Source organism: Canis lupus, chromosome 35, assembly GCF_011100685.1.
Source record: "Canis lupus familiaris isolate Mischka breed German Shepherd chromosome 35, alternate assembly UU_Cfam_GSD_1.0, whole genome shotgun sequence".
NCBI classification, from domain to species: domain Eukaryota; kingdom Metazoa; phylum Chordata; class Mammalia; order Carnivora; family Canidae; genus Canis; species Canis lupus.
This window is the reverse complement of record NC_049256.1, coordinates 26045547-26059319: the sequence shown is the minus strand read 5'-3', so window position 1 is coordinate 26059319 and position 13773 is coordinate 26045547. Positions and strand designations below refer to the sequence as shown.

Sequence of the window (13773 nt, the reverse complement as noted above, 5' to 3'; positions counted from 1 at the left end):
TGGAAGATGAAGCTGATTGCAGGTGCTTTCCCAACAAAATGAAAAATATATATATATATATACACATATGTATGTATGTATATATATATGACAAGATTTTAAATGGTTGTAATTGATTTATTACTTATAATTTCCAAAGGTGAAAGGGCTGCTGAGAATTTATAACAAGAATTCCACCACTAACAAGGAATTTTGGTTGTTTCTGTGGCATGCAAAAGAAGCTAACAAAGCCAATCCAAAATAAGTTTTGGACAAAATAGCCACAGACATAATGACCTATCATATTTTTAAAGAAGATAGAAAACACTGCATCTAATTTAGAGAAGTGGATGAATGTAATTTCAACAGAGAAAAAAATCTCAAAATGAACATATGATAATCCTGAGACATCAAATACCATAAATATACAAGACACCTAGTAAGAATATGCCAAGAGTATGTCAACAATATGAAGCAAAGAGACTTGGCAAGTCTGGAGTAGGTCCTACATATTTATATATTAATAAGGCTTATCAATAATTAATAAATGATGCAAATCCTCAATTAAAATTCAGTAGCCCAGAAGATGCTAGATTCAAATTAAAAAAGTAAAGTTGCGACCAAGTTAACATTAAAAAAAATAGCTGGAATTATGACTGATTATACTCTACCCTGTTGTCTACTATCAGGCAAAACAACACTGGACTTTATACATTGAGAGAAACATGTCATGGACAGTAAAAGCATTGACAAATCTCCAGGAATGTCCCATCCAGTGTACAATTTCTGAAATACTTATGTTAACATTTTAGCCATGCATAATTTGACTCAGAGAAGACTAAATCTTTCTCCTCCTCTTCTTCTTCTTCCTCTACTTCCTTCTGGCATCCCTTCTGATTTTCAAGTCTTTCTGTACAACTTGTCAACAGTAACATATCAAATAGCCCTGGTTTTTGCAGGGCGAGAGAACAAATCTTTAAGATTTTCCAGGTGCCTTCTGCCAAGTCTCGAAGACAATCATAGGTGAAAAAGGTACCTTGAAAGTTTTATTGTACATTTAGGATTTGCTTTGGGGAAGGCAAAAATTAAAAGCTGTTAGGACACTTGAACACAAGAGAGGAATCAGATCATGGCTGCTGGAGAAAATACTTGACTACTTGTTCCAAAGTTACAATAAAGCATTTAAAAATAAGCATAGAAGGTAATGTGATTATAAAGAACTGTAGCTCATTCCTCAGTGAAAAGCCTTTGTTTTCTTCAATAATTAAAGACAGCACAGTCAGCATAAACTATAAAAGGTCATTCTGCTAAAATACAGAATATTTGATGTCCAAGAAGATTACACAAGGGGAAACCAAAAGGAACCCTATCCTATTACAGGTGAAAGCAATAAGCAGTAAACCAAACAAGCAAACACATCAAAATTAAGCAAACTTCCTACATTTTAATACACTTCATGGCTTTTCAAACTCAGGTATTATAAATGAAGATAAATAAACTTAATTTTCAAATTTGGCCTTCATTATGCTCTTCCCCATTGCAGAAAAATTTGACACTGACTGGCTCCAGGAGTCAGCAATAAGTCATCACTATAGTCTCCAGTAGGAAGTAATTTCCTACTAGTGCCAGGCTGTTATCAACATAGATTGTGTTTAACTTTGTTATCTTCAAATGAATGAATAAGAATTGTAAAAATCTGTGTTGGAATTGTTTGTAATGGAACAAGCATTCGAGTTTGTAACTGAGGTACCTAAACCTCTGAGACACAGTTTAGCGAGTTGTTTACCGGGTTTCTCAACAGCAGCTTTCCATTGTAGAGGCTCAGAGATACCAGACGTCTGACTGTTCTCCCAGGTGAATCAACTGGCCCATTGAAGCACCAAAGCAAGGAACAGGAGGCTCTTGAGGTGTACTCATCAGTTTGAGAAATATTCCACCAGTTCCAGAATATAAATAAATGGATAAGCAAACAAACCATTGAAAAATATATTTCAGGATTTGACATCTAAATCTGTTTAAAACCCAAGGCAACTTCTTATAAACTACCAGATATCCTTATTTTCAAAAATTTTTTTCCTTTTATTTGCAGCCTTTTCATTTATTTTGATCTGCCTGTCTTGCTTTCTTGGGTTTGTTTTAATCATTATCTTTCTAAGAAGATTTCATGTCAACCTACTATTAAAAAAAAATCTTCACTAAATCTACTATCTCGCAAACCTTAAAATGTTGGCATCATATGTTCTGTCTCATGTTCTGTGGTTTCTCCCAACTCTCTCCCTCCTTCTCTTCCTAATTTGGCAGAAGAAATAGGAGAGAGGGTTCAGCCTCCCTATCCATCAACCAGGCTGTGAGGGTGGCCTGGGGAAGGGAATAACAGGGAAGCCTCCCTCTGATCTTTGTGAGTTTGGAGCCACCAACAGTGTTATGCTGGCGGGTCTGGCTCCTGATCTGTGTGCTCCACTTCAGACAAGGGATTGGCAGGTACCTGAGAGCGTATCTCTTCCTCCCTGACGTTTTGGTAAGTAGAAGGCAGGAGTAACACTTTAATATAATGATCTACGGGTCTAAAGGCATTATCAACTTCCCTGGATTTAGTTTTTGCAAAGAGAGAACACTGCAGTATTTAAGTTATGTGAGGCTTGTACCTGAGGGAAGAGGAAAGATGATTTCCCATCTGCTTTTCTGAGATCTTAACTGAGACTCCCTTAATGAAAGATTAAGAAGAGAAAAACAAACCGAGATTTGGCAACATGCTTACCTTGAGTATAGGTGGGATCCCCCTGGGGAAAGATGAATAATTGTCCAGGTGGCTCAAAATTCCAGCTCATATACCACCTTTCACAAAGGACAATAAATCTGTAGTGAAATGATGGAACCAAGAAAGGCAGAGTCAGGCCGAGGGAGGAGATAAAAACTAAAGTTTGTTATTTCCATTCCAGGCTGATAGGGCCTAAAGTTGTCTCTGGAGATTAACCTTTGTCTTTCTCAGGAGAGAGGGAAGAAGGGACCTCTTTGTAAACTTCTGTCCTGCTTCCAGGCAGGTAGGGGGAGGACAGAGAGCTTTTGGGGAAATAAATCTGCTTTTCTCACTTGGTTTCAGCTCACAATAATCCTTAAGTCAAAGCGGCACATTTTGGGGTGGTATCACCTGTTACCCTTCACCACCATCTTTGTTCACATTCCTTTGGAAGTTGGGAGTCACAGAACTGCTATGAATCCAAGGAAAATGAAATCAGGTTTACTGTGGAGTGTTAATGGGATTTCAGGCACGGTGCAGGACAGTTTAAAGACAGGGACTCTCAAGGAACTCCAATCGTGACCTCTGGAATCTCTTTCCATAAAACCAAAAGGCCCATTGTGTAGGCCAGTGCTACATGTACGTTTTAGCTTCTGAACTACAGTATCACTTCAGATTCAGGAAGGTGGTTGTCCGTTTGTGATTTATTTTTTCCAAATGTTACTGAGCTTCAATCTTGCCCCTTGCACTCAGTGGCTTGTCTGATGCACAGAGGTGACAGTTCTTAGGGTTGACCTAAACCAGAGTGGTGAGAGTGTCTTTCCCCCACCCCATGCTCTCTTACTTGTTCTCATAAAATATGAGTCTGACTCAAACCAGATGCCATGGCTTGTGAATTTGTCTTACACTGACAACCAAACTCCCTCATTTAGCTGAAAATGTTGGCTGTCACACTTTCAGAGATCACACACTGAACTTCCAAGACAAAATGTGAGATGCTGCTTCCTATCACCTACTGCAAGATAACTGTCGCTGGGTTCCTAACCTCCTCTTACCTATCATCAGCAAACCCATTGCTGTGATCAACTATGGAAATGTTACTCATTTTCCCTTCATCCCAGTCTCTCATCATGTGATGCAATCATCTAGCAAGAGACTTCTCAGTTGGAATAACAACTGAACACAGCATTTACTTGCCATATAAACTCTTCAAGGCATCTCCAACATATTCCATGGTAACCACACTGTTGAAAATGAAAAGGAAACAAAGAAGGCCCCGCTGGGATTCGAACCCAGGATCTCCTGTTTACTAGACAGGCGCTTTGACCAGCTAAGCCACAGAGCCCTTTTTTGTGTTTATGTTCAGTTATATCATATTTATACCATTTTCTGTGAAATGTAGCAATTTGTCAGCAATTTACTCAATTTTTTGACAAAGAAAAGATATCTCTGTTTCTGAGCTTTTACTAAAACGGTTACTTCAGCATTTAAAACGTGCGTTCTTCAATATAAAGTTTTAAAAATTTCAAATTAAAAAAATTAAATACCTATTTCATGGAGAATGTCACCATCTAGAGGAAATATTGGATATTGCAACACCATTTATTTATTTATTTATTTATTTATTTATTTATTTATTTATTTATTTTCTCCTTTAATTCATTTATTTTGTCCACAAATGTTGAGTCACTAATTTATGTTGGGTACTTTTCGAAGATAGAACAGTGCTTTGTGAGTGGTGAGGGCATATGCATTCGTTGGGCATCCACAAAGGGCAGGGTTCTGGCGGGGTGAGACTTCCTTGGGACAGATCCTCTGTGTACCTCCTTTCCTCTGGACATCTTGGGACTCTTGCCGGCCAGTCTAGCCTGTGTATAACCTCTTTGTCCTTTCGTACAACACCTTACTGTTTATGCATTCCCTTTGTCCTCAGGTCCTGCTGCCATTCTTCTCCTTATATAAGCTAATTTGTTTATCATACATCATTTCGATATGCATCTTTTTGTAAAGTTGACATTCTGTGCACAAATATAAATTTACATAAATGGCATATTATATATTTTTACGTCTTTTGAAAACATTATGACTTTAAGATCCATCAAAATTGTCCTGTGTATACCTAAATCACTGCTTCTCTCTGCTCTATAAAATCCCATGGTGGGCACTCATGATACATTTCCTTTCTTCTGTCCCAATGATGGGTTCACAAGTTCCAAATAACACCACCTTTTCATCTACCCCTGCTATGTACTTGTTTGAGAATTTCATTGGGGTATAGGAACAGAATGGCTAACTGATCCCACTTTATTCTCCAGTCCACACTCCACCAGCTGTATGTGCCCCTTTACCCTTGTCCATGCTCAACATTATTGATTCAGCTTTCTAATTTGTAATCTAACCTTTTACTGTAGAGTAATGAATCTCCTATTTTTATTTGCATTTATGCTTTCTAAAGATTTTGAGCATCTGTTTATATGTCTGTTAGCCATTGGCACTGCATCTTATGACATTCACTCTTTTCTTATAATTTGCCTATGTTGTTATTGAGGTTGATATGTCTTCCATGTTGATGCACAGGGGGCTATGTTGTGTATTGTGGTTATTGGGCTACTGTGAATTTTAGATCTTGCAATATCATCTCCCATTGTGTTACCTGTCTGTTGACTTGTCAGTGGAGGAACTTAATGACAGATCTTTGATTTTGTTAAGGATTTATCTTCCCTCCCACCTCATGGATTGTACTTTTGAGGTTGTTTAAAGGGTCTTTCTCTGTTACTAAGTTAAAAAATGTCCTCTGTAAAAAAAAAATGTGTAGATTTTCTTTTTCACATTTGAGATGTTGATCATCTAGTACACTAGGTAAGTGTATTGGTTTTTTATATGACAGTCTGTTGGAAATATGTTTTTTGGTTCTCAAAGCGTTGGTTTGGTAAGGGTCTCCAAGATGTGTGGTTGGTCATGTAATGTCCTACACTTCCTTTATCTTAACTTCTTCACATTTTCAGGCAATTATGTATTTAATAAAATCATGCATTTTTTTCCTGTTAGAATATCTATCTGCAAGGTCAGGGAGAATCCAGTTATTTCCTAATACCCAGTACAAGTCATAGCATGGAAAGAATGTATTTTAATTTAAAAATTACTTGAATTATATTTTATGAATTTCCCATTGTATAACCTTCCAAGGATTTGTTTTTTGTTTTTGTAAGCCTGAGCCGATGTTTCATGGACCGATAAAGTCAATCCTAGGCTTCCCAAACTGTGAACAAGTATTTTGGTTCTTATAAGAAAATGATATGAGAATACAAATTCTAAGTTGCTGTGATAGATGAGTGGGCAAGGTTCTGAACTTAAAGTTTGCATGAGTCCAATCTTTGCTTGTGGCAAATAATCTTATCTTCTAATATGTCCTTTTCAATATAAACTGGAAACCTCTCTTGTTGGTTCCAGAAAATCTATGAATTTCTATTTTGTCTTCAGGCAATTTGATTATCTTTCTGTCTCCTGTAATCCTGCACTTTACCACCAGAACTTGGGGGAAAAAAATCCTATTAGGTAGTGTTTACTAGGTGCACAATTATATGTTTCTACCCTGGTCTTAGCCCACCATGGATTTGGCATAAGCGCCCAAGTCCATCAGTTTCTAAGGCTACTGTAATGTTATCCTAAGCAAAGATGTAAACCGAGAAGGTCTCAGGTAACACAAAGGAACACGTGGCCCATGAACAACCTCCTGAGCTTTGTGGCTCTCAGCAGTGACTTGACTTTCAAAAGTCTCCCAACTCTTCTCCAAAGCTCTAGAGACCAGAGCACAGAGTTCGAAGGAGACCCAGACCCATGTTGTGTCACAGTCAGGAAGAAACAGAGAGAAATTGTGTAAGGGAGGTAAAATTTCTCTCCTACATGTTTAGGGTTTCTGGCCAGACCTAAGAATTAAACTGACATAAAATAGATCAATATGAGAAAAACACACACATTTCATTAAGTGATTTTTACATGGACATGGAGGCCCTCAGGAGAAAAACAAAGGCTCAGACCAGCAGTTAGAGTCCATTGCTTACATAGTAGGCTGTGCCAACATCCTGAAAAGGTGACAAGACAAAGGGGTTGGGTTAGGACAGTGAATTGTGGACAAGGGTCCAGGAAGATAAGGGTTAGTTTCAGCAGGGTTTCTGTACAGATTTCTCCTGGCCTGGAAGCCCTGGCTCTGGTGATAAGAAGGCTTCCTTCCTCCTGGGACCGGGAGGGGGCACCTTTGCCACGGGTATTGTACCTCTTGCTTCGGGGAAGTAAAAGGAAGATTAAGAGTGCTCTTCTTTCTACCTATTGTTTTTCAAGTGCCTTTAACTCAATATAAGCAGTATGCCAGAGCTGCACATTTTGGGATGGCATGCTCTGAACCCCGATCGTTGAAGACATGTATTCGTGTCCCTCCTTAATGCATACATATCCTAAGCTTAACTAGTGAGCAATCCCAACGGGCCAGCTCTGACCCCGTTGCAAATGAGGGGAGGTTACGACGGTGCAGCTAAGTTGGTTTGCAGCTCCCTCGACCTGCAGATGCATCTCCCCAGCACCCGGGACTCGCTGGGAAACGCAGGGAAGGTGCGCGCGCGCGGACGTTCTAACCGCTGCCCTGCTCTGCCCGCCTCGGGGCTCGGGTCTTTGAAAGTGGGGATGAACAGGAAGCGGTCTGGAAGGGTTCGAAGGGGCGCAAACCAAGGATGCGGCTTTACGGAAGTTTTTCGTAGTTTACGTGTTCGCAGATGACTTTACGGGAGGTTGTTTCAAGCTCGTGTGCAAGGGAGGCGCGCCGGGAACTCGGTTTCAAATGCCCTGCGTTTGAACACAGTCACAATTGGAAAAGTATAAACATTTTTCAACGTATTTTTCCAGAAACTTTTGTATTCGGAGACAGGGAGGCTCCTGCCGGCTTGCGGTTCCATAGTGTAGTGGTTATCACGTCTGCTTTACACGCAGAAGGTCCTGGGTTCGATCCCCAGTGGAACCAGATGCGGCTTCGCTTCTTTTTCCACCCAGGCTTGGAGGCAAACAGAGCGGGTTTGGTTTTGGGCTTATTTTCAGGGCTTTTCCTCTTCATTTCTTTTTGTAAAATTTAATGCTTTTTTTTTTTTCTATTTCCTTTGTCTTTTTTTTTCTTTCTTTTTTTTTTTTTTTTTTTTTTTAAGGCTTCCGAGATTGCTGATAGAAAAACAGACTTGCGGATTGTTTGGGAGATGCATCTGCCTGCACCGCTCAGATGCAGGCGGGGTGTAGCATCAGGTGGTCACGGAAAATTAGTCTTGCTCCTGCCAACGTCCAGCTACTCTAAACAGTCAGAAAGAACCGCGCATCCAGGAAGTCTGAGTGCTCGAGACGCGGAGGCCACAGCACAGGTCCCTGGCCTGGGGGCACGGCACACGGCCGGTGGCTGCGGCTGTGCACTAACCAGACCCCTGCAGAGACCTCGCCCCCATACCGTGAGCCTTGTTGGAACCTCTTCAATTCCACCTCCACCCCCAGGGAGCCGGTGCCCTCCAAGGGTCCAAGCTGCCAGTCACCCTTCCAGTATCCCGCTCCGAGCCAGGAATAGGAAAGTCAGGATTCTTACCTGTTTGAAGATCATCTTACAGAAAGGTATTAAAAAACAGAAACAGAAAGTGACTTGAGGGCTAAGGGCTACATGGATGGGACCATGCTGAGAATAACCTGATGTACTCAGGGAGGTGGAGGCAGCACCAAATAATAGAACCGACAGATGTATCTAGCTGCATGAGGAAAGAGGCTCCTGTAAAGTAAAAATATACTATCAGAAATGGAAAATTCACTAAGTAGATCAGAAAGTGTGGCGATATTCTGGAATATCGAGCAAAAACAGTGCTGAAGGGGAGGGGAAAATTACAGTAGAGGAAAAGACTAGGATTACACATTAGGATGTGTAATATCTAAATAATATTACTTCTAAAAATAAATAATAGGGAAAATGCAAGAAAGATAAACCTCAAAAAATCAGGTTCATATCACAACCCTAAAAAAAAAATTCTAGGCAGTCAGGATGACTGACTATTTGGTCAAAAGGATAAAAATATCTGATCCTTGACTACTGAGGAAATTGAAAAGAATCTAAAACCTTCTAGAGAGGGGGTAAAACACAAGTCACATAAAGGATCAGTTAATAATAGAATAGTTGACTTTTCAAGGTTGACACTGGAAGCTGGAAGACAATGAAGCAGTGGTTTCCAATCTTAAAGCAGATGAAATCCACCCTAGATTCTATAAGAAAGTCGAATTTCCGTCAAGTATGAGCATAAAAGAGAGACACTTTCAAATGTACATTGCCTTGTCAAATTTACCTTTAGCACTCCCTTCCCCAGGATCTGTGTAAAAGTGAAATGAGACTTGAGACACAGAACATATGAAATATAAATACAGCATAAGCTGAGTGGAGGCACAGGCCAAGGTAACAGGAGCATCATGTGTTTGCTGAGGGTGCCAGACTGCAAGAGTTCAGAAATGTTTGGGGAAGAATTCTTTAAGGAGATAAAAAGTTGAGAGCAATTCAGATGTGCATAGAAATCCTCAAAAGAGACTTCAATAACTGGGGGATGAATCTGGGGTTCAAAAGATAAGATCTATTGACACCTGTGCAAATAAAAATAACATTATTCCATGTGGAGGTGCAATCATAGTCTGTTAGAATGATTTAAAATTGGAAAAGACTAGAATGAAAAGGAAGAAATAAAGAATCATTACTTGCAGATGATATGATATCTATAGAGAAAACAGAATCAATAAGTGTTTCAAATCAGTAAATGAATGTAGCACATTTGCTAGATACTGTTCATAATTTTAATTCAGAAGCATACAGAAAAAAAAGACTTGAAAAATTATACCTAAGAATTAATCTGATAAATTATGTATAATATTTACATAGGAAGAGTTATACAATATTATGGAAAGATACCAAAAACTGCTCAAGTAAATATAGAGCTGCATGGCATTAATAAGAACAGGAGCTTTATAAAATAAAAATGAAAAGTTTCTTTAAAATTATAGATGAAGTGAGTTCAATCAGAGTTCCAACAAATTCTAATACTTGGAAGGACTAGCGAGTTTTGGCTAACTGAATCATTTTTAAAAGAAGAAAGAGATGGTAGAACCGCTTTCTCTCTTTTTAAAAAAAGATTTTATTATTAATTAATTTATTTATTTGGGTGGGAGAGAACAAATATGAGCAGGGGGAGAGGGAAAAGCAGACTCCCACCTGAGCATGGAGCATGCCAAGATGAGGCCCAGGACCCTGGAATCATGACCTGAGCCGAAGGCAGACGCTTAAGAGACTGAGCCACCCAGGCACCCCTGAACTGGTTCCTCTTGTAAATACTACATGTACGGCCAAGGATAACAATGAATATATATGGTATTTCTGCAGAGGTATGTAAATAAACCCATGGAACAGAATGGATGGCACAATATAGAACTGAAGCAAATAATGAAGCCATCATATCTGACAGGTGGCAGGAGGTAATATCAACTAGTCATTAAGTCTGTAGACTCAATTATACATATTAGGAGGGGAAATCCATACTTTCAAATGTACATAAAAATGAATTACAGGCAGATCACAGGCTGAAACGTGAAAAGCAAAGATTGTAGATATTTTAGCTAAGGCGGTGGAGGACAAGTTCTAAAGTTTTTCTCAGTCACAGGTCTACCAAGAGCCGCGAGGTAGAAACCATAGAGTCATCATTTCTCTCTCTCCTCGTTGAGACTGCTTTTATCTGTTCTGCTCAGATTGGAGTTTGCTCTGGTCCCTCTGCCTGGAGGAGTCTGTCGTGCCCGCAGCCTCACCCTTGGAGTAAAGACTGAGAAGGCTGGAGGACACGCAGTAAGAAGGCCTTTCAAGGCCTGTGCAGGTTAAGATCAAAGTTTTATTCCTTAACCAAGTGTAAGGCTGCTTCTGATTAATGTCACCCTGAGCCGGGAGCTTTTCCTAGCTCTCCAGCTCATCCCTAGACCACCTATACATTTTCCAGCTTTCTTGACAGAGGTTCTCTGTGGGATTTAGTTATTCCCTGACTTCTGCTCCTCACTGACCAGGGAGTGCTTTCTCTTGTTTCTCCTGTTGTAAGCGTTCTAAAATTCGAGCAGCCGTGGTAGTCTAACAGATGCTAGGGTGGCCTGGGTACAGACGGATTGCTGCACACTCGGGAGAAATTAATATTCAAAGCCCCTGCTTAGTGTGCTCCCTCTGGATTTCTACTCATGTTAAAAGAAAGTTTGTTGGACCTAAATCTTTCCTTGTCCTGATTCCTCAACTTGTAGCGGTTCTTCCAATGATCTACCTTTCTCCAGACCTCTCCCTGTGCCTTCCCCAAATTTATGGCCTATTATGGCAAACATCCAGGCCATGATCAGCTTTATAAACAGACTAGCTGAAATCTTGAAATAAACCTTAATCCTGAGGATAGACAAAACTCTTCCTGCCATGATCAGAATTAGCTTATCACTATCAAAATAGCACAAGATTGCAGTCATTTAAAAAAGATGTTGAGTTTTGCACCAGTGTTTGCAACATCACTACTATACAAAGGCCTTCTTCTATATAAGTAGCAATGTGATTTCTTATTTAACAATAACAGCAATGGCTTATTTGACCATGTTTTTGGTTTGTACCTCACTAAGGTAGTGCCATCATACATATTAGGTCCTTAACTCTTTAGAACAATTGTAAAAAGTGGTAATTCTCATTAACATCCACTGGGAGACAAAGAGGATAGTAGGATGCAGAGAAATGTAAAACCAGGTCATGAGTGCCATAGAGGAGGGCAGTCTTCTCTCTGCAAATGTGGTCGGTACATCTCATGTAAACGTACCATTTGGCACATGCTAAGCAAGCTCTATACTTTTTGAGTAGATCTATAGTGTAGGTCTTCTTTACCCCTTCATGCACCTGTCACTACAGATTAATTCAGTGCCAGATTCAGGATGCTAACCCTCTTACCAAGAAGTAGCTTCTAGGCCATAGTCCATGACTGCCTGCTACTCAGGCCAGTAAGAGGTGAAGAAAATATGTTCTAGAGAACTACAAGATTCAGGTGTTTGTCTCTGTTCTAAATCACACTTTCCTCATTCCCTGGTGGCAAAAGAGTGAACAGGCACTGGTCCTTCTGGGTCCATACATACTTGATTCCTATCCTCACCCATGTAAAACCAAGTAGAAAGAACACACATAAAAGAGTAGATGTGGCCCCTCCCATCCTCTTTCCACCATCTCTCCGAGCTGAGCTGCCACAATGGTGCGCATGAACGTCCTGGTGGATACTCTCAAGAGAATTAGCAATGCTGAAGAGAGAGGCAAACGCCAGATTCTTATTAGGCCATGCTCCAAAGTCCTAGTCTGATTTCTCACTGTGATGATGAAGCATGGTTATATTGGCAAATTTGAAATCATTGATGATCACAGAGCTGGGAAAATTGTTGTGAACCTCACAGGCAGGTTAAACAAGTGTGGAGTAATCAGCCCCAGATTTGATGTACAACTGAAAGATTTAGAAAAATGGCAGAATAACCTGCTCCCATCCCATCAGTTTGGTTTAATTGTACTGACAACCTCAGCTGGCATCATGGACCATGAAGAAGCAAGGCAAAAACACACAGGAGGGAAAATCCTGGGATTCTTTTGCTAAGGATGTAATTCATATATGCAAATAAAATGCCTCAATGGAAAAAAAAAAAGTAGATGTGATACAGGTGACCATGGTCAATAACTAGGAGTGGAGTTAAACCACTGGGGCTGCCAGAGGGAGGACATCCAAAGTATGACACTTCAGCTCAGTTACAATATCTCTGAAGGTTTGTGAGTGCGAGTTTCAGAATCTATGTCAGACCATTGGGGAAGGAATGGGGCAAGTTAAGCCTCAAGAAATGAAGATCTTCATGCTGATATTTCCAATAAACTGCTGAAAATATGAGAGAGAAAACAGAAGACAGTGTTTGTTGAGCATTTAAAATCTGCAAGACCCAGGGGATTTGAGATGCCACTTGTGTGTTGTCAGGGCGCTGTGCCATGGGAGAAGTAGGCTTCTGGAATTCTTTGGGGGTCTGCTTGTCTCCTTCCCACCACCTTCCATCTCAGGTCGGCTCTCCTCTACACGCACCTTACCTGGTCCCCTTGCCCCTTTCTAAATTGCTCTGGATGCTCAAAAGGATAGATATTTTTCTGAGCCATAATAATCTTCCCCCAAAATCTTTTCCAGTTTTCCCCAGAAGTTCACAATTCTTCAGCACTGGCCCAGCCACCACGATTTGTGGCATGTGTGATTCATAATCAGGCCTCTGTGTGCTAGAAAAGATTCCCACTATCAACCTGGCTGGGCATTGGGACGGTCATTCCCTCGCTCTTAAAAGGAAAAGACTTCTAGGTTTATTTTTATGACTTCGGTTTCCTCTTGGGACTTCGAGCCAGTGCCAACAGGACCGTGGGACTTGGGAATGGCTGGAGAGAGAAGCACTAAAAAGAGAGAGATACAAACCCAGAGCTTGGACTGGTGGCAGTGAAGGCATCCGGGTCCTCGGGTTCAGGTGACATTGGCATGGCAGGAAAAAAAAAAAGACATGGGGAAGCTTAAAACTCCTGCCGTGACTCGGATTCGAACCGAGGTTGCTGCGGCCACAACGCAGAGTACTAACCACTATACGATCACGGCGCGCCACCGGGAGCCACCCGCCCTGGGCCCTGCCTGGCTCCTCTCTGAGCAATATGAGCTTTTGTCGCCGAGAGAAACCTGCGCTTTGTCCTCCGTCTTCTCTTAGGACCGCCTACCTTGCTGACTGCCTCCCGCTTCCCATTCGTCCCCCTCCCTCATCTCTTCCCTCCTCCTCGCCCCTCCCCCTCCCCTCCTCCTCCTCCTCTGCCCCTCCCCCGCCCCTCCTCCTCCTCCTCTGCTTCCCCCGCCTCCTCCTCTCCCCGATATTTCGCTTCTGGCGCACAAACCCAAGGGGAGAAGTTTCACTGCTCGGATTTGACTGCCCCTGGCGGTGCCTCCCTGGGGGTG

At 41.1% G+C, this 13773-nt stretch overlaps 3 non-coding genes and 1 pseudogene across 3 annotated transcripts; 2 read left to right on the top strand and 2 right to left on the bottom strand.

Annotated features, from left to right (window-relative positions):
* Positions 1-3987: 3987 nt before the first annotated feature.
* On the bottom strand, positions 3988-4061 carry TRNAT-AGU. Its single transcript has one exon. It is a non-coding gene; the product is annotated as a tRNA-Thr (tRNA).
* Positions 4062-7654: 3593 nt separating this feature from the next.
* Positions 7655-7727, top strand: TRNAV-UAC. Its single transcript has one exon. It is a non-coding gene; the product is annotated as a tRNA-Val (tRNA).
* A 4282-nt stretch (positions 7728-12009) lies between these two features.
* LOC106558246 lies at positions 12010-12837 on the top strand (annotated as a pseudogene).
* Positions 12838-13353: 516 nt separating this feature from the next.
* Positions 13354-13425, bottom strand: TRNAH-GUG. Its single transcript has one exon. It is a non-coding gene; the product is annotated as a tRNA-His (tRNA).
* Positions 13426-13773: the final 348 nt, after the last annotated feature.